The sequence below is a fragment of the Notechis scutatus genome, chromosome 9 (genome assembly GCF_049901735.1).
Source record: "Notechis scutatus isolate UNSWTSFEM ecotype Mainland chromosome 9, rNotScu1.2, whole genome shotgun sequence".
NCBI classification, from domain to species: Eukaryota; Metazoa; Chordata; class Lepidosauria; order Squamata; family Elapidae; genus Notechis; species Notechis scutatus.
The window spans coordinates 4,918,757-4,943,350 of NC_142017.1; the positions used below are offsets into that span (position 1 = coordinate 4,918,757).

Here is a 24,594-nt window from a genome sequence, read left to right on the forward strand (position 1 = left end):
TGCATTAACTTTTATACTTGCAATAGTTTTATACTTCTGATACAGTCAAATGACTAAATCAGTAAAGTTTCTACTAGTAGTAGTGTAGTAAATAAATAAATAGTCACACCTGTAAGATATTACAAGGTGTGCAAAAAACTTATCCTTGATATATCATTTACTATTAAGTTCCAAAGAAGTTAAGATCATAACATTTTTCATTGTTCAGACTCCATTATGGAACAGATTTCAATGGGAGATTTGAGACAGGAAAAAAACCAACAACTAAGTCTTCATTCGATATGTTTACAAGATAAAAATTATTCATTCAAGATATAGAGATGACAATCTGACAGGACTGAAGATAAATTAACACTAACTTATAGAGGATAAGAATACAAATGGGTACCAGGATCTATATACTACTCAAATTCTCCTACTTGTCTGTTTGCAACCTTCATGTGGGAAAACAGGCCATTTATAGGTCAACAATTTTTCAATCAACCTGCCTCAAATGGGTTAACACGAAGAATGTGCACAGAATCCAGGATTCCCATGGGATTAAATTTTGGCAAAGCTGGGGTCTATTTACCATGTGCTCATCCATGGTCAGGAGATTCAGAACAGGTAATTCTGTTCTGCTTGAAATATTTCTGAAATGATCACCCAATGGGTTGTCTAATGCAAGGGTCTTCAACCCTGGCAACTTTACGACATTGATGTCAACTCCCAGAATTCCTCAGCCAGCCATGCTGTCTGAGTAATTCTGGGAGTTGAAGTTGAGTTGAAGATCCCTGGTCTAGTATCTCACATTCATACTGGAGGTAGGAGAAAAATCAGCAATGCTTAGGAAAATGTGGTTAGATTACAGTGAAAGTACCCTGATGAAGAAATATTGATAAGAAGGATGAAAGTGAGGCATACAGGGAATAGATGGCAAGGGTTATTTCTGAAAATTAATTACTAGTACGAGAGAAGATTACAGATCAAGGATGATCCTAGACAATTATTGTGTGGGCAGTTTAGACTCTCCATATCATCTGTATTGTATGTTTTTATTCTAAACTTCCCCAATTTGTGTTTGTTATAAAGGATCTGAAAACTTCTGTTACTTGCATTTCTGACCTAAACATTTTTCATTATAGTAATGAAAGATCACAATAAGGTACATATTACGTATGATAAAACATCACAAACTAAATAGGGCAGTCACACTGCTGATAGTACAAGTATTATATTTTATAATATACCCAGAGGCTGGAAGTGGAGAAAATAAGTTATTCCAATGAGCAAACTTAGCAGGGACATGCAAGGTATCTCAACTTCAAAACAGGTTGTCCTGATCTTATTGGAAGTGTTTCAATCATTCCAGAAGAATTATAAAACAACAGTTTTGAAATGGAAACACAACCATTTCAAGTTTGAAACATGTCCAGTAGGGACAGGACAGAGTAGGAACACTTGGCAAGAATGGAACAGCTGTTTCAAACTTTTTGAACTTGGAACAGATTGCTTCGAACTCAAAATGGATTAATTTTGAGCTTGAATGTATTATATTATTTAATGACATGGTGACTATGCTAGCTACTTCACAACACGCTGGTCAATCAAAATGAGAATTCACTAAGGCAAGCTGCAATGGATTTTAAGAGGACTTGTTTGTCCTTTTTTACCTACTGCAAACTAATTTGTGTCTGTTAATGAAATAGCCACAGTCCTGTATTAATAGGAACTAAACCAAATCAATGCAACTTTGACTTTAAAAGAGTGGTTCTGCCTATACTGGATTACTAAGTGTTGATAAAATTTTAAAATGAAAAACCAGAAGAGATGTTAAACTATATATTTGACTTACAAAGTTAGCGGGCCCTGATAGACTGAATAATCTGTTGAAACGTAACAGACATTTTATCTGCTAATAGAGTGATTGACTCTAACCAGTCAAGAAGCAACCAGAGACAGAAATAAAGCGATTCTTGGAGAAGTTTTTTTTACAGAAACGTATGAATAAAGTATGAAAAAAATCACTCCTACTCTATTTCCACGTGATCTTTTAACTTTTACAACTTACAGAACACTAACTGTGGTTTAGAAAAGGACCAACCTTTTCACTGAATATATGACAACTTGTAAGGAAGAAGTAATTTAATATGAAACAGATATGTACACACATAAACCAGCAGCCCCCAGTAATTTAGTGAAGCACAAGACTAGATAAGTTTTTTCTTGCTGTAGTGTAATAGTGCTGCAGCCTTCCAGAGCAACCTTTGGTTTACAGCCATTCCTTTGGCTCTGCAGTCTCTGGTCTACTGATGGTGTGGCCACAGCCATCATTAGATAGCTTTAAAAGGTATAGTAGTTAGAAGTGATTATTGTTCAGATTTGAAATAATCATATTTAAAGGATTCATCTCCCACTTAAAGTAAGCAGATATGTAGCAAAGTATCCAACTCTTCCATGTAAACTAAAATTATAAAGCATAAAAGGTTTCATCAGACAAAATATTAAGGCCACAATATGAGCAGCCTTAGAAAACATATAAATATAATTATCAGATCTGTAAAAACAATATTACAAAACAACTGTAGATTAATTTACTTATTTAAGACCTGAACAGTGCACAGGTGACCATACGCAAAAAGCTGTGAAATGGGGATATACATGAAGTCACTTTCAGTAAATAGACATTGAAAATATGAATTATATGAAATCTATTTCCATATAATGTTCTTGAACAACTTTCAGATTTTATATTTTTTAATATATTATTAGCCACCGTTATCATTACCACTATGTTACAAAAAATTACACATTGAGGGATGACAGCATGAAATCCTACATTAGTCCAACTGGTTCACTTTGATACATCTTCTACAAGCTTTTTTGTGTGTGTACCACCCAACCTTTATGAAACTATATCCAACTGTTCATTTCTTCGATGCTTCCCTAACAAACTGGACCAGAATAAACCTCTTCAGTCTCTTATTTTTGCTTAACTATATTAAACTCTTATTATGGAAAAAAAAACTTAATTTCCCCCTTGATTTCGGAAAAGCACCAACTTGCGTTATGTATGCCATGACTTTTGTTTTTTCATTCAACATTTGCCTTTGGCCTCTGTTTAGATAATTCACTGAATCAATTTGTTGCACCCACATCTGGATTCCATTAACTGGGCTTTTTCTATCTATACCAACAACAACAGAGAAATGGGGAACAAGTCACAATGAAGAAAAAAAGCTTATCCTACTGTAGTGATTAAGGTGCTGGACTTAAGACTGGGGAAACCCAGGATCAAGTCCTCCTTGAACCACAGAGTTCACTGGTGATTTGGGGCCAGTTCAGAGGTGGTATTCAGCTGGTTCTGACCAGTTCTGGAGAACCGGTAGCGGGAATTTTGAGTAGTTTGGAGAACCGGCAAATACCACCTCTGACTGGAGATTTTACAGTATCCTTCCCCTGCCACGCCCACCAAGCTACGCCCACAGAACCGGTAGTAAAAAAATTTGAATCCCACCACTGGGCCAGTCATAATCTCTCATCCAACATCCCTCATGGGGAAGTTGCTTCTGCGGGGATAAAAATGAAGATCTACATATAAGACACCTTGACCTATCTGAGAAAAAGCAGGGTGTCAGTGCAACAGAGGAAGAAGAAAAATACAACAGTATGATTTGATTTAAAAATAAATAAACTTGAGCAAACTATTATGGTGTCAAATATTCTACCATTTCCAGACCGATCCCCCCACCCCAAGATCATATTCTCACTTTCAAAGACTGCAGACCACATATATATGCTGCCTTCCATTCTGCTGAGGAATAATCTCTGATTTGATCTGAGTTCAAATATGGTTTGGTGATCATTCGGACTCTCCTTGGCATTCAACCCAGCACTAAGACTCTTCACAAACTTCCTAGAGAGCCGGCAACAGAACCTTTTCTCCTTTCAGCCATCAGGGTAACTCCACCCATTGCAGTGCAACTATCTCTGCTATTTCATGTAGAGACCTTCTCGGCTTCCACCTTAAAAATTGAGCACATATTGAGGGGTCAGCCGTTTCTCCTCTTCCTATTGGCCTGGGTGGAAAAGAGCTGCTGGGCCTACCAGTGCATCTTCAGAAGAGGCACTGCTTTAAATGAAGCTCCACATGCCAGCTTGGCACAACCGTGGCACAACCTACCATAACTTCTTTCTTAGACCAACACAAGTCTTCACCGTAGAGCAGGATGCAATATTCTGCACTGGCTGGAGTGCCCCCCACTCCCAAACATCATTTCAAGAATCTACAGTATTTGGCTGCATGGCTACAAGTCATGATATGAGGAATACAGAAGTGGCGCTGACTGCAAACTACAAGTGAAGTGATGCTCATTCCAAACTCAAGCACCTGCTGGATCAAGTCCTCTTCTGTGCACATGACCCTGGATCTAAGGTGAAGAAGTCACCATCACCGAGTAGCATGAAGCCGCTGTGCAACATACCTGCCTCGTACAGTGTCTTCCCACGGGAGCCGAATATGCTTCTTTCCCTTGAAACCATTGCCTTTACGCCTTCTGCCCTACTCCACTTTTTTTTTTTTTTTTTTGCAGCTGTGGGTTAGTTACAGCTAAGCCTCCCGCCCACTTTTGGGAGGAAAACCCTCCCAACTCCCCAGCTATGGTGCTGCAGAGAAAAACCCACCCTCGGGGAGCAAGAAGAACAAACTGGGCTTGAGACAAGGAAGCCAACTTCCATCATCCCCGCCCCAATGCCCAACATGGATTTCCTCTGACCCTGTTTGGTGGCATCCCATCCAAACCCCCTCCCCCCTCCTCCTTGACCGCCAGCAACCTAACAAAGGGCAGGAAGAACCCCTTCCTTTTAGGGAAACCCCAGATCTGGGAAGTTGGGGAGGGGTGTGTGTGCATGGGGGTGGTAGGGATAGAAGAGGAGCCTTTTCTGCCGGGTGGCATCGCTTGTGTCGGCCACCTGGACAAGAAGTCAGAGCCTCTTCCAAGATCCGAAGGTGGGGGGAAGAGGGGGCGAAAAGAGAGAGAGAGAGAGGAGGGAGGGAGGGAGAGAGAGAAGGGGAGAGTGAGAGGGGAGAAAAGAGAGAGAAGGAGGCAGGGACGGGAAGAGAGAGAGAGAGAGAAAGAGGGGAAAAGAGGGGGGAGTGAGAGGGAGCAAAGAGAGAAGGAGAGAAAGAGAGAGAGAAAGGAAGGGAAGGAAAGAGAGAGGGGGAGAGAGAGAGAGAAGGAAAGAGAGAAAGGGAGGGAGGGGGAGAGGGAGGGAGAGGAGCCGCCGCCCCCACCCTCGCCAGGGGAAGCGCGCGTGCGCGTGCGCGTGTGTCAGGCGCGCGGGCGGGCGGCCGCCCTGCCGCTCTCCCACGTGGGCGCGGTGTGGGGGAGGGGAGGGCAGCGGCGGAGGGCGACCACCTCCCTCAGACGGGAGAGGAGGAGGAGAAGGAGGAGGAGGAAGGCTTCCCCGAGGTGCGAAGGCCCACCCACCTGCCCGCTTTTTCGCCCGAAGGGGAAAGCCCGGCAGGGGCATCCCGGGCTGAGGAGGGGCGGCGGAGGCGTGACAGGCCAGGCCCTCGGGGGCGGGCGGGACGCCACCCCGCCGGCGGCGACGGCGGCGGCTGCTCCTCCTGAGGGCGAAGCGAGGTGTGTGTGTGAGGGGGGCCGTTGGGCGGAAAGACCCCCCCGCCTCAGGGCGCCTTGACAGCTCGTGAGGTAGAAGCGCGCGGCGGCGGCGGCCACTCCCCTTTCGCCTCAGGGAAGCCCGGCCGCCCGGTTTTCGTCTCCCTTCTTCCCTCGGTCTCCCGCCCACCCGGCTCTCCCCTGGCTTACCGGCGGGCGAGGGCAACGCGGCGGCTGGCGAAGGCCCTGCCCGAGGCAGGAGGTGGCGCGACGGTGGCGGCGGTGGCGGCTGAGGGAAAGGGGCGGAGCCTCCGGGGTGGGCGCGGCGTGGCCCCGGCCCGGCCCCGCCCACCCGTCCTGCCGCGGCCTGCTCTGGCAGCTGCCAGCGGGGCCTTCTCCCCACCCCTCCCCTCCCCTCGTTTCCCTGACGCCCCTCTCTCGGGCTGCGCCTGCGCGGCCCGCTCCCCGACACGAGGGCCGCGGGTAAGACGGGAGAAGAAGAGGAGGAGGAGGAGGATCCAACGGCCGCGCCAGCCAATCCACGCAGGGCACACATCACGCTTTTCTTCGGCAGGCGAAGGGGGCGGGACCGTCTCGAGGCTTTCTGCCCGGCTCTGTGAAGACGGGAAGGGGTGTGTGTGTGCGCGTGTGTGTGTACATTTGCATGTTTGTTAGCCGCTCGAGGATTGGTCGGAAAGGGGAGGTCTGCGCCGACAGGGATGGAGGAGGAGGAGGGGCGGGAAGCTACAGCGTCGCTGGGCGAGGAGGCTGCGGAGGGCGGGGTTGGACTTCAACTCCCAGGACTCGCAGCGAGGCGCGCTATAGAGTCTGGGAGTTGGAGTCCAGAGTGGTGGGGGGCGTGGCAGGTAGAAGAGGCAAAGCGAAAGGAGGTGGGGCTGCGTGGTTTTTTTTTTTTTTTTTGCACTTTTGGCCAACCTCCCCCTTCCGTTTTTATGATCTTGAACTTATATTCCTGCTTCAATTCTTCATTTGGGTAAATTCGGCTTCCTGTTCCAACTTGCTTATAGCTTATATAAGCCATGATGGACAAACCAGGATGGCTAGGCTTTGCAGGGTCTGCTAATGCAAAGCAAACTGCTAAATGTGGTGGCAGCGCTGGGCAAAATGTAGCTGGCTTGGGTGTGGCGAGGTTATTGTGGCTAATAAATATGTCCTTTCTTGGAAAATAAATAAATAAAGGGCAAACCTGAAAAAGGGTCGAATCCAAAAGAGTTTCTTAAAGGATAATACATTTAAATGGTTTATATGCTTACAAGACCCCCAAGGCCTCTTCCAATTCTTGTTATTCTGTATTCTGGCTAGTGAACCTTGCAATTGAAATAGAATAGAATATTGGAATGAAGAAAAGAATGGAATGGGATAGAATAAGGAATAGAATAGAATAAGGAATAGAATAGAATAGAATAGAATAGAATAGAATAGAATAGAATAGAATAGAATAGAATAGAAAACAACAGAACAGAACAGAACAGAACAGAATTCTTTATAGGCCAAGTGTTCTTTATAGGCCAATTCTTTATAGGCCAAGACACACAAGGAATTTGTCTTGGTGCAAATACTCTCAGTGTACATAAAAGAAAAGATACATTCATCAAGAGTCAAGAATCATCAGGTACAACACTTAATAATAGCCATAGGGTACAATAAGCAATCAAATCATAATAGGAAACAGTCAATATAAACAATAGGAAACAGTCAAAATAAACCGTAAGGATACAAGCAACAAAGTTACAGTCCATACAGTCACAAGTGGGAGGGGATGGGTGAGAAGGAGTGGTGAGAAGATCAACAGTAATAGTAGTGTACACTTTGTAAATAGTTGGACAGTGTTGAGGGAATTATTTGTTTAGCAGAGTGATGGTGTTTGGGAAAAAACTGTCCTTGTGTCTAGTTGTTCTGGTGTGCAGGGCTCTGTAGCATTGAGGGAAGGAGTTGAAACAGTTTGTATCCGGGATGTGAGGGGTCTGTAAATATTTTCACAGCCCTCTTTTTGACTCCTGCAGGATACAGGTCCTCGATGGAAGGCAGGTTGGTAACAATTGTTTTTTCTGCAGTCCTAATTACTCTCTGAAGTCTGTGTCTCCTGTTGGGTTGCAGAACCAAATCAGGCAGTTATAGAGGTGCAGATGACAGACTCAATAATTCCTCTGTAGAACTGGATCAGCAGCTCTAATAATCTTGACAAGATAACCAAAGATCTCACAAGACCCAGTCTGCCATTCGGTTATTAGCAATATGGCTTTCAGGTACCAGCAGGGCTACAGAGCCCTACACAGGCTGAAGTCATCTAGGACAGGCTGGCTGAGGAATTCTGGGAGTTGAAGTCCACAAGTCTTTAAAGTTGCCAAAGTTAGAGACCCCAATCCAAGACATCCCTGTGGATCACATATGGTGATTACATGATGCATGATGCAGCCATTGCAAATGCGTGCTGGTTTTCAAATATCCGAAGTTTGGTCATAAATGTGAGGACCAGTAGAAAGCTTTCATCACTGTCCTAATTTCAAAGGGTCATTAAACAAATGGACATAAGTTGGGGACTACCTGTATTGTGTGAGGTGAGAGTTGCACTCTTTCTTGGAAATGGGGTCCTCCAAAATTTTTCTCCAGAAACAATATTTTATTGCCTAGTTTAATTTTAATTTTGCCTAGTTTAACTTATTGTAATAAATATAATTTACCACAGTGTAATTCCCCATCCTTTGAAAAATAAAACGAAAAGCTTTGCCTGAGAGTTTAATGATTTTATTTTCGAATTGCTTCGTTTATCTCGGAGTCTTACATTTTGCATTAGGGATCCGAAAACAAACACAGATGCACCCTGGCTAGCCGGCTGAAAAGGTCAGCCCTGAAGAGAAAAACAAAACAAAACAAAATAAAGCTTGGAAATAAATAGAGCTTTCAGCAGTAAGGTCAGACTATTAGACCTGTTCAGTTCCCTGTATCAAAGGCTGTATTTCTGTGGGGGGAAACATTGGACATCGTAGTTAGATGAGAAGGAGAGAGCATCGGAAAGACAAGGGTTTCTTGGGGAAGATCGTTTGTCTGTCACATTTATAGAAGAGATCCACCCTTTCTACCTGATATAAAAGAGCTGTCCTTGAATTGTTTTTGGTGGAATTTGCTGGGATTCACATCTTTTTGTAGGAAGATTGTTTTAGAATAGCTGTGTGAATGCCAGGAAGTAAATCCGGACTACCTTTCCTTAAGTAACCTGTGAATCTTTTGAAACTCAGCGCTGCGGGTTTTTACACACCTGAATGAAATTATAGGCAATTAATTCAGACAACAATAACCAGGCCTACAGCATCGTACATATTTACCTGGGAACTCAACTTTCAAGTAGACGTGGTAATTAAGCCATTCACTTTTCCATTCTAACATCCCAATTACCCGAAAATAAATTCTAATTAAATTAAGCTTTGTTTTCACAGAAATTAATTTAGAATTTAGAAGCACTAATGATTTTTTCTCTCTCTCTCTGCTAGGATTCTTACGTTTTGTCCAAGAGATATTTTTTTTCTGCTCCAGTGGTGCTGAGCGAGGATGAAATATCACTGCGGAAATGTAGGAAAAAGTGTGTTGCGTTAGATAAAACGCTATAAAATATGCAGGTCTGATGCTCTCATGATTGAAGAGCTGAATACAGGCAGTCCTCAACTTACAACCATTTTGCCATGCCCTTGGTAGAGTCAGACTCTGAGGGAGAGGAGGAACAGCTGACAGGGAGTAGAGGTATGGCTCCGGAGGTTGTGGAGGAGGCTGGGGAAGGTCTGAGGCCAGCTGGGCAGTCAAAGGAAGAACCAGGCCCATCCCCTCTTCATCCTAGGACACACAGGGAGGAACGGAGAAGGAAACAACTTGGCTTACAAGAGAGGAAGTGGCCATGATCCCCCTCATTGGTTGCAGCTGGGGAGATTAGTGTATAAGAGAGACAGTTAAAACACAGCATTGCCAGAAGCAAAGTGTGTTTTGGGGGGGGCTGAAGTTATCTTGGTTGGCGTCCTTCCAACAGACTATGCCTTGTTATCTCCTTGAAGTTGGTAATTACTTATCCTGGACCATTGTGGAATTTCCTTCATTGTAGTTTGTTCTGTTTTTTGTTTTTTTTATTTCACCTCTATCTGCTCATAAAGTTCGGACTGTATTGCTTTCTTTTAAAGACTATTTTTGAGTACGTTTTATCTCCAGCTGAGAATTATTGAACAGTGGGGCAAAGTTGGAGGCATTAAAGGACATTTATTTACGTTTTGGATTTTGTTACGTTTGTGTTACACTCCGGGTCATCACACATTTATTTAGTGACCGAAGTTCCAATGGCATTGGAAAAAAGTGATAATTGGTACTTGCATGTACAACCATGAGAGTTCCCCCATGGTCATGGGATCAAAACCTAAGCATTGGCAGCTGGTACAGGTACTCCTTGACTTACAACCACAATTGAGCCCAAAATTTATGTCGTCAAGTGTTAACAAATGTTAACAAACATTTGTTAAGTGAGTTTTGCCCCGTTTTATAACCTTTCTAACCATAGTTGCTATGTGAGTTGCTGCAGTTCTTAAGTTAGTCACACCGTTGTTAAGTAAATCCGGCTTCCCCATCAACTTTGCTTGTCAGAAGGTTGCAAAACGTGACCTTGGGACACAGCAACGGCCATAAGTATGAACCAGTTGCCAAGGGTCTGAATTTTGATCCCGTGACCCTAGGGATGCCACGACGATCATACGTGTGAAAAATGGTCCTAGGTCCCTTTTTTTAAAGTGCCGTATCTTTGAATGGTCACTAAATGAACTGTTGTAAGTCAAGGACGATCTGTATTTATGGCGGTTGGAGCATCCTGGAGTCACATAATCGCCCATCGCCATCTTCCCAGGAGTCAACGGAAGTGGGATTTGCTTAACAACTTTGATTGGAATGATTCACTTTAACAACCGTGGCCAAAAAGGTAAGATGAAGTGCGATTCAACAATTTGCATCATTCAGCGACAGAAGTTCCGGTCCCAACTTTGGTCGCAAGTCTGGAATGGAATGGAATGGAATGGAATGGAATAGAATAGAATAGAATAGAATAGAATAGAATAGAATAGAATAGAATAGAATAGAAATATGGAATGGAACAGAACAGAACACAATAGAAAATAGAATAGAATAGAGGAACGGAACGGAACAGAATAGAATAGAATAGAACAGAATATGGGATGGAATGGAACAGAACACAATAGAAAATAGAATAGAATAGAGGAATGGAATGGAATGGAACAGAATAGAATTATTTTATTGGCCAAGTGTGACTGGACACAGAAGGAATTTGTCTTGGTGCAAATGCTCTCAGTGTACATAAAAGAAAAGAAACATTCATCAAGAGTCAAGAATCATCAGGTACAACACTTAATAATAGTCATAGGGTACAATAAGCAATCAAATCATACTAGGAAAAAGTCAGTATAGATCGTAAGGATAAAGAACCACCTGTCTAAAGTCAGCTGCTGTGATTTACTCACCTAGCTATGGTTAAAACAAAACAGGGGATTGGCATGATATGTGAATCCAGCCAAGGAAACCTTTTTCTTCCATCCTTCAGCTATCAAAGAGTGCAGAGAAGAGGAACAAAGATGATTAGGGGACTGGAGGCTAAAACACACAAAGATTGCAAGAATTGGGTAGGTCTAGTTGAATGAATGAAAAGAAGGACTTGGGGTGACATGATAGCAGTGTTCCAATATTTGAGGGGCTGCCACAAAGAAGAGAGGGTCATACTGTTTTTGAAAGCACCTGAAGTCAGGACAAGGAGCAACAGATGGAAACTAATCAAGGAGAGAAGCAACATAGAACTAAGGAGAAATTTCCTAACAGCGAGAAGTGAGAATCAACCAGTGGAATGAATCGCCTCTCGAAGTTGGGTAGGTGCCCCAACACGAGGATTTAAAAAAGAGATTGGACAAGGACAACCATTTGTCTGAAGTGGTATAGGATCTTCTGCGTGAGCAGGGGTTGAACTAGAAGACCTCCAAGATCCCTTCCAACTCCATTATTCCATTAAGAATCCAGGATTGATTTATTTTTTGGGCCTCAGAAGGCAGGCATACAACCCAAGGTTCCATTTACTAAAAAAAAAAGGGGGGGGGGGGGCGGGGCTGAGTTTAATGGAATTTACCACCAGGTAGCTATGCATATAGAAGTGTGATCTTTGCAGCACTGTATTCCCAACGCAATTCACAGCCTGCTCTGCCAATAAATGAGAAAAGGCTGTTAGGTCTAGGAGGCTGTGGAATTTATTACTAGCCTTGTTTTATTCTGCACTAGTTCAATGGCGGCTTGATCTCCTTTTGCAGAATAAAGAGATCCCTTTGGGACAGTTTTTAAAGGGCTTGGCTCCTGTCAGAAGTGATGAGGGGGGTTAGCTTAACTTGTTGACTGCTTTTTCTTCATTTATATATATAAAATATAAAAAAGAAAAAGGTGTGTGTGTGTGCGTGTGTAAAAGGGGAGGAGAATTTACTGCTTTTTCTTTTTCAGCGCCCAGCCACAATGAATCTGCATGTTAAGTGTTAAATTTATTTGATCACTTTTCTCTCTCTTTTTTTATACACTATTCCCCCCCCTTTTTTGTGGTTGTTAGTGTTGAATTTATTGAATCACTGTTTAAATCTCTTTTTTTTGTACACTGTTTTTTCTTTGTTGAATGTATGCTTTTGTTTCGTTTTGTTTTTCTGTTCTGTATTTTACTTTTCATGATAAAACAATATATATAAACACACACACACACACACACACACACACACACACACACTCACACGTGTGATGAGGGGTGAGGCAGCAGGGTCTGTCCATAGGTAAATCCTTGACTTAAGACTGCAACTGGGACAGAATTCCCATTGCTGAGTGAGGTGGTTTTAAAATAAGTCACACCTGGTTTTACAACCTTTCTTGCAATGTTTGCTAAGTAAATCACTCCAGTTGTTAAATGAATCATGCAGTCCTTAAGCAAACCTGGCTCCCCTCCCCCATTGTTGGCTGGGAAGGCGGTCAGTGTTGGTCACGTGACTCTAAGAGGCTGCAGCCCACATAAAACGCTTTTAAGATTTTAATTGCAATATATTCTATGAAGTGTGGGCCACCCAGAGTCCTTTGCTGAGTTGGGCAGCTATAGAAATCAAACACACACACATATCCATGCCAGTTTCCCTATTTTGACCATGTGACAGTTGTAAGTGCGAGGACCGGTCAGAATTCACTTTTTTTGTCAGTGCCGTCGTAACCTCAAACGGTCGCCAAATGAGGCCCATTTGATGCTGAAGCCTTGCTTAAAAATTTAGCCTCGGCTCCCTGATTTTGTAATTTTAGAAGATTAAACGCAAAACAGTTTGGGGTTTTTTTTTTCCCACCCCCAGGAGAGTTTCAAGGAAGGGAAGTGAGAGCTGCAGCCTGCTGTAGAGTCATCATCGCCAAGCGAACCTGCGTAGGAAGGGAGGCTTAAAATAAAAATGGTTGGAAACACTGAAGTGTAAAACCTGGCTTGCTGTCCCCTGTGATGGCAGCAGGAGTGAGCGCCGTATATTAAGAGAGAGACCGTATGCTATAAACTGGCCGGGAGGCAAAACTGAAGTGGGAATTTTCCCAGAAAGAAAGAAAAAACAACAACACAGGCTGTAGTAACGAAACTGGAATAGAAATAGATGTTTGTTTCTTTGCCTTTGAAAAAGAAATCCTCAAAAGAGTTGCCAGGGCATGAAGCGGAGGGGGTATCCAGCAGGTTCTGCCCAGTTCTGGAGAACCGATAGCGGAAATTTTGAGTAGTTCGGAGAACTGGCCAATCCCACCTCTGAGTGGCCCCTCCAACCCCATCTATTCTCCTCCTCCCATTGATTCCCTCCCCACCCCACTAACCTGCTTTCCAGCTCCGTTCTCCTGTGCAGGGCAACCAAAGAAGACCCAGCCAATCAGCTGGGACTCACTGGGAGGCGGAGAAGAGATGGGGTTGGCGGGGCCAGTCAGAGGTGGGATTTGCCGGTTCTCCGAACTATTCAAAATTTCCGCTACCGGTTCTCCAGAACTGGTCAGAACCGGCTGAATCCCACCTGTAGCTCAAAGGCTCTGACTTATGATCCAGTCCTTATACTGTCCCCCATTGCTGCCTCCCTACAGCCCCATGATCAAAATTCGGGTGCCTGGCAACTGGCATGATGGGTGCAGCATCCTGGGGTCATGTGCTTACCATTTGTGAACCTCCCAGCCGGCTTCTGACAACCAAAGTCAATGGGAGTCTCCAGATTCGCTTTCACGACTGCCTGATTCACTTAACAGCTGCTGTGAATCGCTTAACCACTCTGGCCAGAAACGGCGTAAAATTGAGAATGTCTCTCTTGTCAAGGTTGCCTTGCTTAGCTTAGATGGAAATTCTGATCCCAATTATAGTCGTAAACCGAGGAAGGCCTACACAGGGACTGATGTGATGCAACACATAATGTCCTAAAATAAAAAGTTTGTCTGATAGTGAGATGGGTGGTGTATGTGTGTGTATCTCTATATACCTATATAATCTATCTACCATCTATATCATCTATCATCTATTTATCATCTATCATCTGTCTACCATCTATCTTCTATCTATATCTATCATCTATCTAACTTTTATCTATCTATTGATACCTATCATCTACCTATTATCATCTATCTACCATCTATCTTCTATCTATATCTATCATCTATCTAACTTTTATCTATCTATTGATACCTATCATCTATCTATCATCTACCTATTATCATCTATCATCTATCTTCTATCTATCTATATCATCTATCTAATCTATCATCTATTTTCTATCTATCTATATCATCTATCTAATCTATCATCTATCATCTATCATCTATCTATCATCAATCTTCTATCCATCTATCATCTATCTTCTATCTATCTATATCTATCATCTATCTATCATCTATCTATCTATCTATCTATCTATCTATCTATCTATCTAATGAATAAACATGGAATAGAAAACCCTATAATTGTTGGGTTCACATAACTAAACAATAGGCAAAATGTTAAAAACACAGTTGCTGGGTTCCTTGTTTTCCAAACTACAAATAAACCATACCTTGGCAAGATTTAGCTTGTCATGTGGAACTTTGTTTCCGTTAGGAATTTAATAACAGCGACAACCACCTGCTTTTATAACAATAAGCAAACCGCAATCCTGAATCTCATTCTGGTGTTTTGTTTTTGTTTTTTGTTTTCATTTGGCAGCAATGAAAATAATGTAGCATAGAGCCATTTTGGGATTTCTAATGTAATTTGGTTTATTTTTGTTGCCGTTGTTTCCTGAGACATAAATACAGAGGAACAGATTATGGGGTAAATTCAATTGTCTGGGCCCAAATTAGATAATTTTCAAGCATTACGGCTTTAATGCCTGGCTTACGGGAAACAGCATATGCCAGTCGGGTGAACGATGAGGACATCCAGGTAAATGTTTTTTTTTTTTTAATTTCTTTTGAATGAAGAGAACCACTTTCAATGGATGAAAATACAATTTTTTCTTTGGAAAACCTTTTGACTTTTTCTCCTCCCCTCCACTCCAAATGTACATTACAAGAACTTATCTTATGATTATTTATGGAGATTCTCAATCATCCAGGTCAGGGTTGGACTTTCTTGGTTTTTTTTTTCCTTTGAAAACATTTCAAAGCTGAAGTGCTAAAGAAGCTTCTTGGATGAGAAGTGAAACATTTCCAAAGAAACCCCCCCAGGAAAATCCAGTTGCCTCTTGAAAAGCACCTTTGGGTTTATTATTTGAAGCCCCAAACTCACTGTATCAACCATAGGTAGGTATATTGTGCCCGGCCACAGTTAACCACAATGGCTTGCAAACGACGGCGGCTGGATTCACACAACGTACTTAACCCAACCAATATCTATTCATGGCTTACCCCAGTGATCCCCAACCTTTTTTATGCCATGGCCCGGTACCGGCATCAGCTGGGCGCCGCCCGGTACGGCATCAGCTGGGCGCCGCCATCTTTTGATGAAAAAGTGCTTCCGTGACCTCACCGGAAGCACTTTTTCATCAAAAAGATGGCGGCGCCCAGCAAGCCAGCGGCCCGGTAGGACTTGTTCCGCGGACGGTACCGGTCCGTGGACCGGTGGTTGGGGACCCCTGGCTTACCCTAAGGCAGTGTGTTTCCCAAACTAGGCAATTTTAAGAAGTATGGATTTCAACTCCCAGAATTCCCAGCTTCCCTTTTTTGGGGTTCACTTTTTAACCTTTTCCCCTTTGGAACTTCCTCTCCCTCCATTTTGTAAGTTATTTTGTATTTTAATTTTCCTTGAAAGTGTATTTAAAAATAAACAAAGGGGAACTAAATCCAACTGGCTGCAAAACTGCTCGGTCCTGGGATCCTGGCGCCCCCTTGTGGTGCAATGGCACATTTTTACAGCCCTGGTTTGCATGGCCCCACCCCCTGCTGCCCTTCCCCCACATCACCTGATATCTCCCTTCCCACAAAGCAGGTTTGTCCATGGCTCTAATCCTATGGAGGTTGTTGAATACGCTCTAATCGACTGAGCTCACGGCATGCTGCTATAAACCATTTTTTTTTTTTTTGCATAAAAACATAGCAGGCTGAGCTAAAGTCCAACCTGAGATTACCTTGTTGTGCTGATGAAATGCCATTTATTAAGGTGGCAATTGTGCATGTTGACAGTTGAAAGCTGCTTATTGTTCAAAACTTGCTGATGTGGTTCCTCTCTGCGATCAGCATATGATTGCATAATTCTCCGTCTCCACGCATCAGGATCAAAAGGTGGAGCTGCCTTTTGCAAACACAATTTCTGCACGATAAAAGATGGTACTTTCAGAATGTTTCCAGAGTCCACTTAATGTCTCTTCGAAAAAATAGGATGTTTTCTTTGGGCTAAGCAACCGTTCATGTAGGCCGAGGCTGCTGTCTGTAAAATGGAAAAAAAAATTGGGGTTCAAACTATGGCAGCGCTATTCACCAGCATTTCCTAGTGTGGAAAATGACACAGTGTGAGGACTGAATTCTATTCTAAGTCACAGATGGAATCTATATGCTGCTGATGTTAGCCAACCAACCATGATTAAAACCTGTCCTGGTTGAACCAGAATGGTCCTTCCACAATGGAATCAGAAGAACATACCTCTTCTGAAGATTTTTAAAAATATAAAAATATATGTGAACAAATATAAAAAAGCAAATGCTGCAAATGCTCCGCACAGTGCAGCAGCTATTTCGATGTTCACCACCAGAGGGCGAGCTTACATTGCTTCCCTAAAGTACTTTCTCCTGGTTAGAAACTCAAGTCATAGTTTATATTATAATCTGAGTTCCTATGGAAAACAAATTGTGGGAAGGGAGGAAGGCAATGTCTGCTTAAAGTAAATTAGAAGTTAAAGGAGCCCTAAAAGATGCTGAGATGTTGCTGAGTGAAGTGGCCAGAAAATAAAGCGGAAGGAAAGACGGATTAAAGAGGATGTGGAACCAGCAAAGTGAAATAGGATATTAAGGAACTTTTAAAAGTATAATGAGCAAAAGACATCATATGGGAGATGAGTAAAACTAGCCAGAGTTGGAATCAATGAATGGAATCAAAGTGGATGCAAACAGATGTCTACAGGAAAACAAATTCTTCTTTAGAATGTAGGATTTATTTGGAAATTTATTTTTCTTATTTAACAGATGCAGTAAAATAAAAAGAGAGAACTACACAGAAATGTGTACATTTATATAAGACGTATCTATTTTACATATTATATGGATTTTCAGATATACCAGCTCCTTTTAAAATCATCATCATTTTTTAATGACCCCATAATCCCTTGTGGGGTGGAGTCAGGGCAACTGAATGGAGCTGAGTGTTTACTGGCCGGATGCCCTTCCTGTCGCCGATGCGGAGTTATATTCAACAATATATTCTCATTGTGCGCAGAGAGAGAAATAACTGCCTCTACCTAGGATCGAACTGAGAGGCTCCTGATTGTGAGGCGAGAACCAGCTCCTCTTAAAACGCTGTGTTAAAAAGAGCAGCTTCCTCCCAGCCTGGTCTCTTCTAAAGGCGCTAGACTGCTTGACCCATTATCCACAGCCAGCATCAAAAGAAAGTTTGCATGGCAGCCGTAAGCCCGAAGTGGGTCCTCACACAAGTAGATAAAATCGTTGCTTGATAGTTTCGACCCAACTTTGCATTAGGAGAAACCTAAAACACCAAGGCTCTGCTTTTCTCCTTCCTGTTCAATCCACCTGGCAACAGGTGTATTCACAACAGCAGCCCTGGATCACCTGACAATTTCTGGTAAAGGAAACAGTGTCAGCAAGTGATCTTTTAATTTCATGCTCCCAACTGGGTTGGTTCGGATTCACACATTAATCTAACCCATCATTGGCTGAAGCTTTACGCAGGCCTCCAATTTGGTACACCGCAGAGGTGGTATTCAGCCGGTTCTGACCAGTTCTGGGGAACCGATTGTGGAAATTTTGGATAGTTCAGAGAACCGGCAAACCCCACCTCTGACTGGCCCTGTCCCCATCTACTCTCTGCCTCCCATTGAGTCCCAGCTGATCGGCTGGGTCTTCCTTTGTTGCCCTGCACAGGAGAACAGAGCTGGAAAGCAGGTTAGTGGGGTGGGGAGGGAAGGGGGATTTTGCAGTATCCTTCCCCTGCCACACCCACACACCCACAAGCCATGCCCACCAAGCCAAGCCACACCCACCAAGCCACGACCACAGAACCGGTAGTAAAAAAATTTGAATCCCACCACTGGGACACCGGTAGTCCTCAACTTACAGCAGTTCATTTTGTGACCATCCAAAGTAATGATGGGACTGGAAAATGTGACTTACAACCATTTTTCACACAACCTTTGCAACATCTTCGTGGTCACATGATGAACATTCAGAGAGGCTTGGCAACTGACTCCTTTTTATGACCGTTGCAGCGTTCCTGGAGTCACGTGATCCCCCTTTTGTGACCTTCTGACAAGCAAAATCAATGGAGAACCCAGGTTCACTTAACGACCGTGTGACTGATTCAACAACCGCAGGGTTTCACTTTAACAAACGCGGCAAGAAAAGCCGTACAGTGGGGCAAGACTTACTTAACCAATGTCTCAATAATACAAATGTTGGGCTGAATTGTGGTCATAAGTTGAGGACTACCTGTAATTCAGGAAAGCTGGAATTTGCTCACCTCGTCCCAAACCTGGTTGCTGAGGCCATTTTGCTCCTGTTCCCCTTTTGCAATGACACCTCTTGTCAAGATGACGGATTGGAACAATTGGCAACCAATATCTGAAATGTATTTCCCTGATTAGCCGCATGCAAATAGCAGCAAAGAAATTGTTGCTCATTCCTCTCTCTCTCTCTCTCTCTCTCTCTCTCTCTCTCTCTCTCTCTCTCTCTCCCTCCCTCCCTCCCTCCCTCCCTCCCTCCCTCCCTGCCCAACTTCTAAAGCTGACCACTGAAAATGCATTTTATTCTCCCGGATTTTATAGGTCTCTCCTCTGAGACTTGGAAATGCAGAACAGAGGAGGAGGAGGGGGGAAAAGTGAGTTGTGTTGCTAAGGAAACTGAGGCTGGCCCCAGCCGACTGGAGCTGGCTGTTGCTATGAGAAAGGTTTGCAAATGCACTGCTATCCCAAAGCCTGTTTCCTAGGTATAACCATAAATAATATTCTGCCAAAGGAGCCCTAGAACGGGGAGGAGAGAAAGGAGAAGTTGGAGACGTGTGACTCTAAGCTGTTGCTTTCTAGGGAGGTTGGGAACTGCCTGGGGGAATCCTGAAAGGCGTGACTCTCGCCAACTTTAGGTGAAGACCAGGTGGCAGAAGTCAACATAAAGACACACAGATTGATTGGGTGGGCATCATGTTGGGAAAGGTAATGAAGGTCATTGCTAACAATGGGTTAGAACAGCTTTCATCAACCTTGGCAACTTTTAAGCTGGGTGGAGATGCTGGCTAGGGAAGTCTGGGAGTTGATGTCCACCAATCTTAAGGTTACCAAGGTTGAGAAACTCTGGGTTAAGGCATGGAGATAGTAACCAGGTGTCTTCCTCCAGTAAGTTTTATTAGTGTTTAAAATATAAATCTGGCATGCTATAAAGAACCTACAACAATGTTTATAGGAATAATTCTATCTTCCCCCTTCTGCATTTCCATCCGTCTCCATATCTATCCATCTATTTTTTTTTCTTCTTCTTCTTCTTCTTCTTCTTCTTCTTCTTCTTCTTCTTCTTCTTCTTCTTCTTCTTCTTCTTCTTCTTCTTCTTCTTCTTCTTCTTCTTCTTCTTCTTCTTCTTCTTCTTCTTCTTCTTCTTCTTCTTCTTCTTCTTCTTCCTCCTCCTCCTCCTCCTCCTCCTCCTCCTCCTCCTCCTCCTCCTCCTCCTCCTCCTCCTCCTCCTCCTCCTCCTCCTCCTATCATCCACTCACCCACCAATCAATTTATCCATCCATCCATCCATCCACCCATCCTGTCATCTCCTTTCCATAATGGACACAGCCTTGACATTTTCTAAATCTCTTTAATGCTTGTTTAGTTTTGACTGGATTGGATTTTAGATTGTTGAGCGTGTTTGTTTGGGAATGGAGTAAAATAGCCTCCCCTAAGAAACTCCACACAAGAAGAATATGGGAATAATATCCTGTTCCATAGCTCTAGTGATATCAAGAATATAACTAGTCACCAAACAGTGTCCAAGAAACAAGGTGTTAAAATCTGCTGTTTTATACAATTTGAATTCATTTTAGGATATATCCGGTGGTCTTTCAACAATACAAATAATGACATTCAGAATCCTAAACTGAAGTGAATTGGCCTCAAGAATGGGATGCTCCTCACCAATTTGCATGACCCACCTTAGGATAAAAACGAAAGAAGGAGAAAGGTTTATACACATATTGTAACTCCAAGTAGGACAATCAGTTCTTTCTTTCTTTCTTTCTTTCTTTCTTTCTTCTTACCACCTGCAAGGAATTAATTCAGCTAAACAGACAAGCCCTTCCCGGTTATGATAAATATGCTTTTATAACCGAAAGGTTATAACCAAGGATTGCCTGCAAAGAAATCATAGCAAATATTGACAAGGCTGGCCAAATGTGTTTCTATGGCAATAAGGATTCCTTCGCTGGATCCACCCAGGCCAATCTCAAAGTGCCTTGGAAAATTAAGAGTCAACATCATTCTTCTTTGTGAACCAGTGGTCCAGAACGTATGTTGTCAGCAAGAATACTTCTTTGCTTTGTCAGAGAGGCTGCAGGCTGAAGAAGGATTGACTGGCAGCATCTAAAGGTTGTCAAAGAAACCCAAACACCCTTCAGCTCGGTGGTTCCCAGCTGGAAAGGCTATTTAGCTCTGGACAAGAAGCTCTACAGATGCCTTCAACTTCCAGATTCTGCCATTTCTGGACTTCACCGATCTGAAGAAGGAAACTTGGCGTTACCCGATTGAGACCCTAGGATGGGTTGCACCGTGGGCAAGAGCATCGATGTTGTGGATGCAGCTGATAAACCTGGAGAGCAGCCCAATGATGAAGAGAACAAGCAAGCTGTGAATTCGGAAGGAAAGTCAGATTCCAGCCAATGTTCCTCCACTAACGATGTCACCAATGAAAGCTGAAGCATGGAAGCTGTCCCCTCCAAAACGAGGCGATGAAGCAGATACATTTGTCAATTTGCACACGAGAGGACAAAAATAATGTCTTGCCAACTTGAGTCAACAAAGACGCAATTCGTGAGGAATTTTTGAGGAATCTTTCTGGTTGAAATCCACTTTATACTTCCATGTGCGTGCCTGTTACTGTGACTCAGGTTTAAGTAGTCAAAGGATATTTGGTTACTCTCAAAATAAATTCATTTCGGGGCCAGATTTGCCTTAAAAATGAAATTTAAAAACATGCCTGAAGTTTCTGGACGGAGAGAAGATATGAAGAAATTCCAAACAAATGTTGACATTCCTCCTTGAGCAGAAGATACAAGGTCTTCCAAGGGATTTCCCAAAATGACTAGAGTCCTATATATGAAGATGGTTTCATGTATCCCACAATTGTTCCAATTAAGGTTTTTACTTAAAACATAATTTAAAATAGAATATTTGTTTTCAGGGAAACTGATTAAGGGACTTTCAGAGAAGTTAAAGGACTGTTCGTTATATTAAGGCAAATAGCTCAACTAATGCAATCTTCTGACCAGGTCTGACAACTGACCTGAAAGGATATGTATGAAATATAAATTACTATCTTTGATCAAGGATGGAAAATACCATGTTATTCTTTCTTGAGTGCCATGTGCCAGTTGTAAAATTGGAGTTATATTTGTTCAAAAAAAATATTAGATTTTGTTTTCTGTTTTTCTAAGTGGTACAATGTTATGATTCAATTATGTCTTTAATGAAACGTATATGTGAATGAGAATGTTGCTAATCTTTAATATTATCCTTAAATAGTTTGGGTAAACTTCTACCCCTGCGTTGCATTTAATTGCTCCAAACTGTGGAACTAAATCATGTTCAATAGCTACTCAACTGTCTGTCTGCCTTTTTTTCTAATTTGTGCACATCAACCATCCCTTGTTAACTGAAAACAGTTGCAAATATTAATTATCAGGACTTTTTTTTTTCCTAGTTCAGGAAGAACTAGATAGGATTTGGCAAGTCTAAAGCCAGGCTTCTCAACCCTTCGCAATTTTAAGATGTGTGGACTTCAACTCCCAGAATTCCCCAGCCACCCTTGCTGGTTGAAGTCCACACATCTTAAAGTTACCAAGGGTTGAGAAACATAGATCTAGAACAGGGGTGTCAAACCCAGTTTCATTGAGGGCCACATCAGGGTTGTGTTTGACCTCGGGGGGGATGGGCGTGGCCAGGGAGGACAAGGCCAGCTCAATGTCACTCATGTCAGGGGCTCCTATGGTGGCCCAATCTCTCTTCCAGTGAAAATGGGCTCCCGAGCTCCATTTTCGCTGGCAGAGGCACCGTGGGCCAGTCCTTCACTGTTCCCAGGGTGGCCCCGCAGGCCAGATCTAAGCACCTTGCAGGCCAGATCTGGGCCCCAGATTTGACACCCTTGCTGTGTTGGCTGAGGAACTCTAGGAGTTGAAGTCCACAAGTCTTAAAGTTGCCAAGGTTGGAGACCCCCTGCTCTAGAATATATTGAGAACACTTGAGTTAGCTGTCACTCAAGGCATCAGTGCATGCATCCATCATGACCCCTGAATGAGGCAGGACTCAGTCTGAAGGGACTCCATAGCTATTGTGTAGCCCTTTTAACTTTCCAGGGAGGATGTGCCTGGAGGGTACTTTGGTATTTAAAAGAAAAGTCCAGCATTTATTGCTGAGCAGTTTCTTCAGTGCATACACGGTATAACTGGGCTGTAGAGATTTAGAGCCTCATGAGCAACTCATAGTCTATGATTTCAAGTCAATAGGGTCAACCCATTCTCCAAAGCTCCTGAAGGCAGGACAGGAAACAACGGATGGAAACTAATGAAGGTGAGAACCAACCTAGAACTAAGGAGAAATTTCCCTATGGTTAGAACAATTAATCGGTAGAACGTCCTGAGTTCAGAACTTGTGGGTGCTCCAACACTGGAGGTCTTAAAGAAGAGATTGGACAATCATTTGTCTAAAACAAGGGTCTTCAAACTTGGCAAGTCTAAGAGTTGTGGACTTCAACTCCCAGAATTCCTGAGCTAACATGGCTGGAGGAGGAATTCTGGGAGTTGGAGTCCACAAGTCTTAAAGCTGTCAAGTTTGAAGACCCCTGATCTACAGTATCTATATCTATCTATCTATCTATCTATCTATCTATCTATCTATCTATCTATCTATCTATCTATCTATCTATCTATCCAATCTGTCTATCTATATCTATCTATCTCTATCTATCTATTCCAACGATCTTCAAACTTGGCAAGTCTAAGAGTTGTGGACTTCAACGCCCAGAATTCCTGAGCTAACATGACTGGAGGAGGAATTCTGGGAGTCAAAGTCCACAAGTCTTAAAGTTGTCAAGTTTGAAGACCCCTGTAATCTAAAACAATGCAGGATTTCCTGGCTGAGGAGGTGATTGGACTAGAAGACCTCCAAGGTCCCTTCCATCTCTGTTATTGCATTAAGTCCTCTGAATAATGTAACGTTTGGAATAATGTAACTGCTAGGAAGTTGCAGGGGTGTCCGTTAAATTAACAGAGAAAAAATGAAACGTCTGGCGTTCTTTGGGTCAACTGGACAAGTTTCGACAAGTCTCCCCTGTCAGCTTTGCGTGGCATCCAGCCACTGTCCTGTGAGTAACACATGGAATGGTAACCCGTGCATGACCAAGAGGGAATTATTAACTCTAATAGCAATAGCAATAGCACTTAGCAATAGACTCTAATAGCAATAGACTTATATATTGCTTTATAGTGCTTTACAACCCTCCCTAAGCAGTTTACAGAGTCAGCTTATTGCCCCCAGCAATCTGGGTCCTCATTTTACCCGCCTCAGAAGGACGGAAGGCTGAGTCAACCTTGAGCCTGTTGGGATTTGAACTGCCAAATTGTAGGCAGCTGGCTGCAGAAGTAGCTTGCAGTACTGCACTCTAACCACCGTGCCACAGAGGCTCATGTTAAGCATAATCACTGTTGATTGCGAGAGTTAAATTTACCAATGGCACAATCTTTACCGTGCACCGAAGAACTGGAGATATGTATTTGCTCATTAACCACCCTGAGACATGTTTCTAGAGTATTAGATGTCACATTTAACCATTTTAGATGGAGAGAACCTGGAGAACCCTCTGGGGGAGGGTGTCATAGAACCTTAAATTTGAAAAGAATCATTGCGTTCCTCAAGCCCAACTCTCTGCCCTTATGTGGGAATCCAGATTAAGACACACCAGACAAATAGTTGTATAACTTCCACTTAACCACGTCTAATGAAAGAGAGAATATTGCCTCTCTGGGTAAATGATTCTTCTTCCA

At 43.0% G+C, this 24,594-nt stretch overlaps 1 protein-coding gene and 1 long non-coding RNA gene across 4 annotated transcripts in view; both read right to left on the minus strand.

The window, feature by feature from the left end:
- The window catches only part of CHD9 (chromodomain helicase DNA binding protein 9), a 48,287-nt gene extending 42,313 nt beyond the window's left edge, over positions 1-5,974 (minus strand). For all 3 annotated transcript variants that reach the window (XM_026683701.2, XM_026683702.2, XM_026683698.2), the window contains exon 1: positions 5,811-5,974. The gene's annotated coding sequence lies outside the window, so the exon portion shown is untranslated. The remainder of the gene's footprint in view (positions 1-5,810) is intronic.
- A 2,375-nt stretch (positions 5,975-8,349) lies between these two features.
- On the minus strand, positions 8,350-18,918 carry LOC148129809 (uncharacterized). The gene is made up of 3 exons (XR_015750572.1): positions 18,829-18,918; positions 16,271-16,569; positions 8,350-8,469 (listed from the first exon to the last, which is right to left on the minus strand). It is a non-coding gene; the product is annotated as an uncharacterized LOC148129809 (long non-coding RNA).
- Between the last annotated feature and the right edge of the window lie 5,676 nt (positions 18,919-24,594).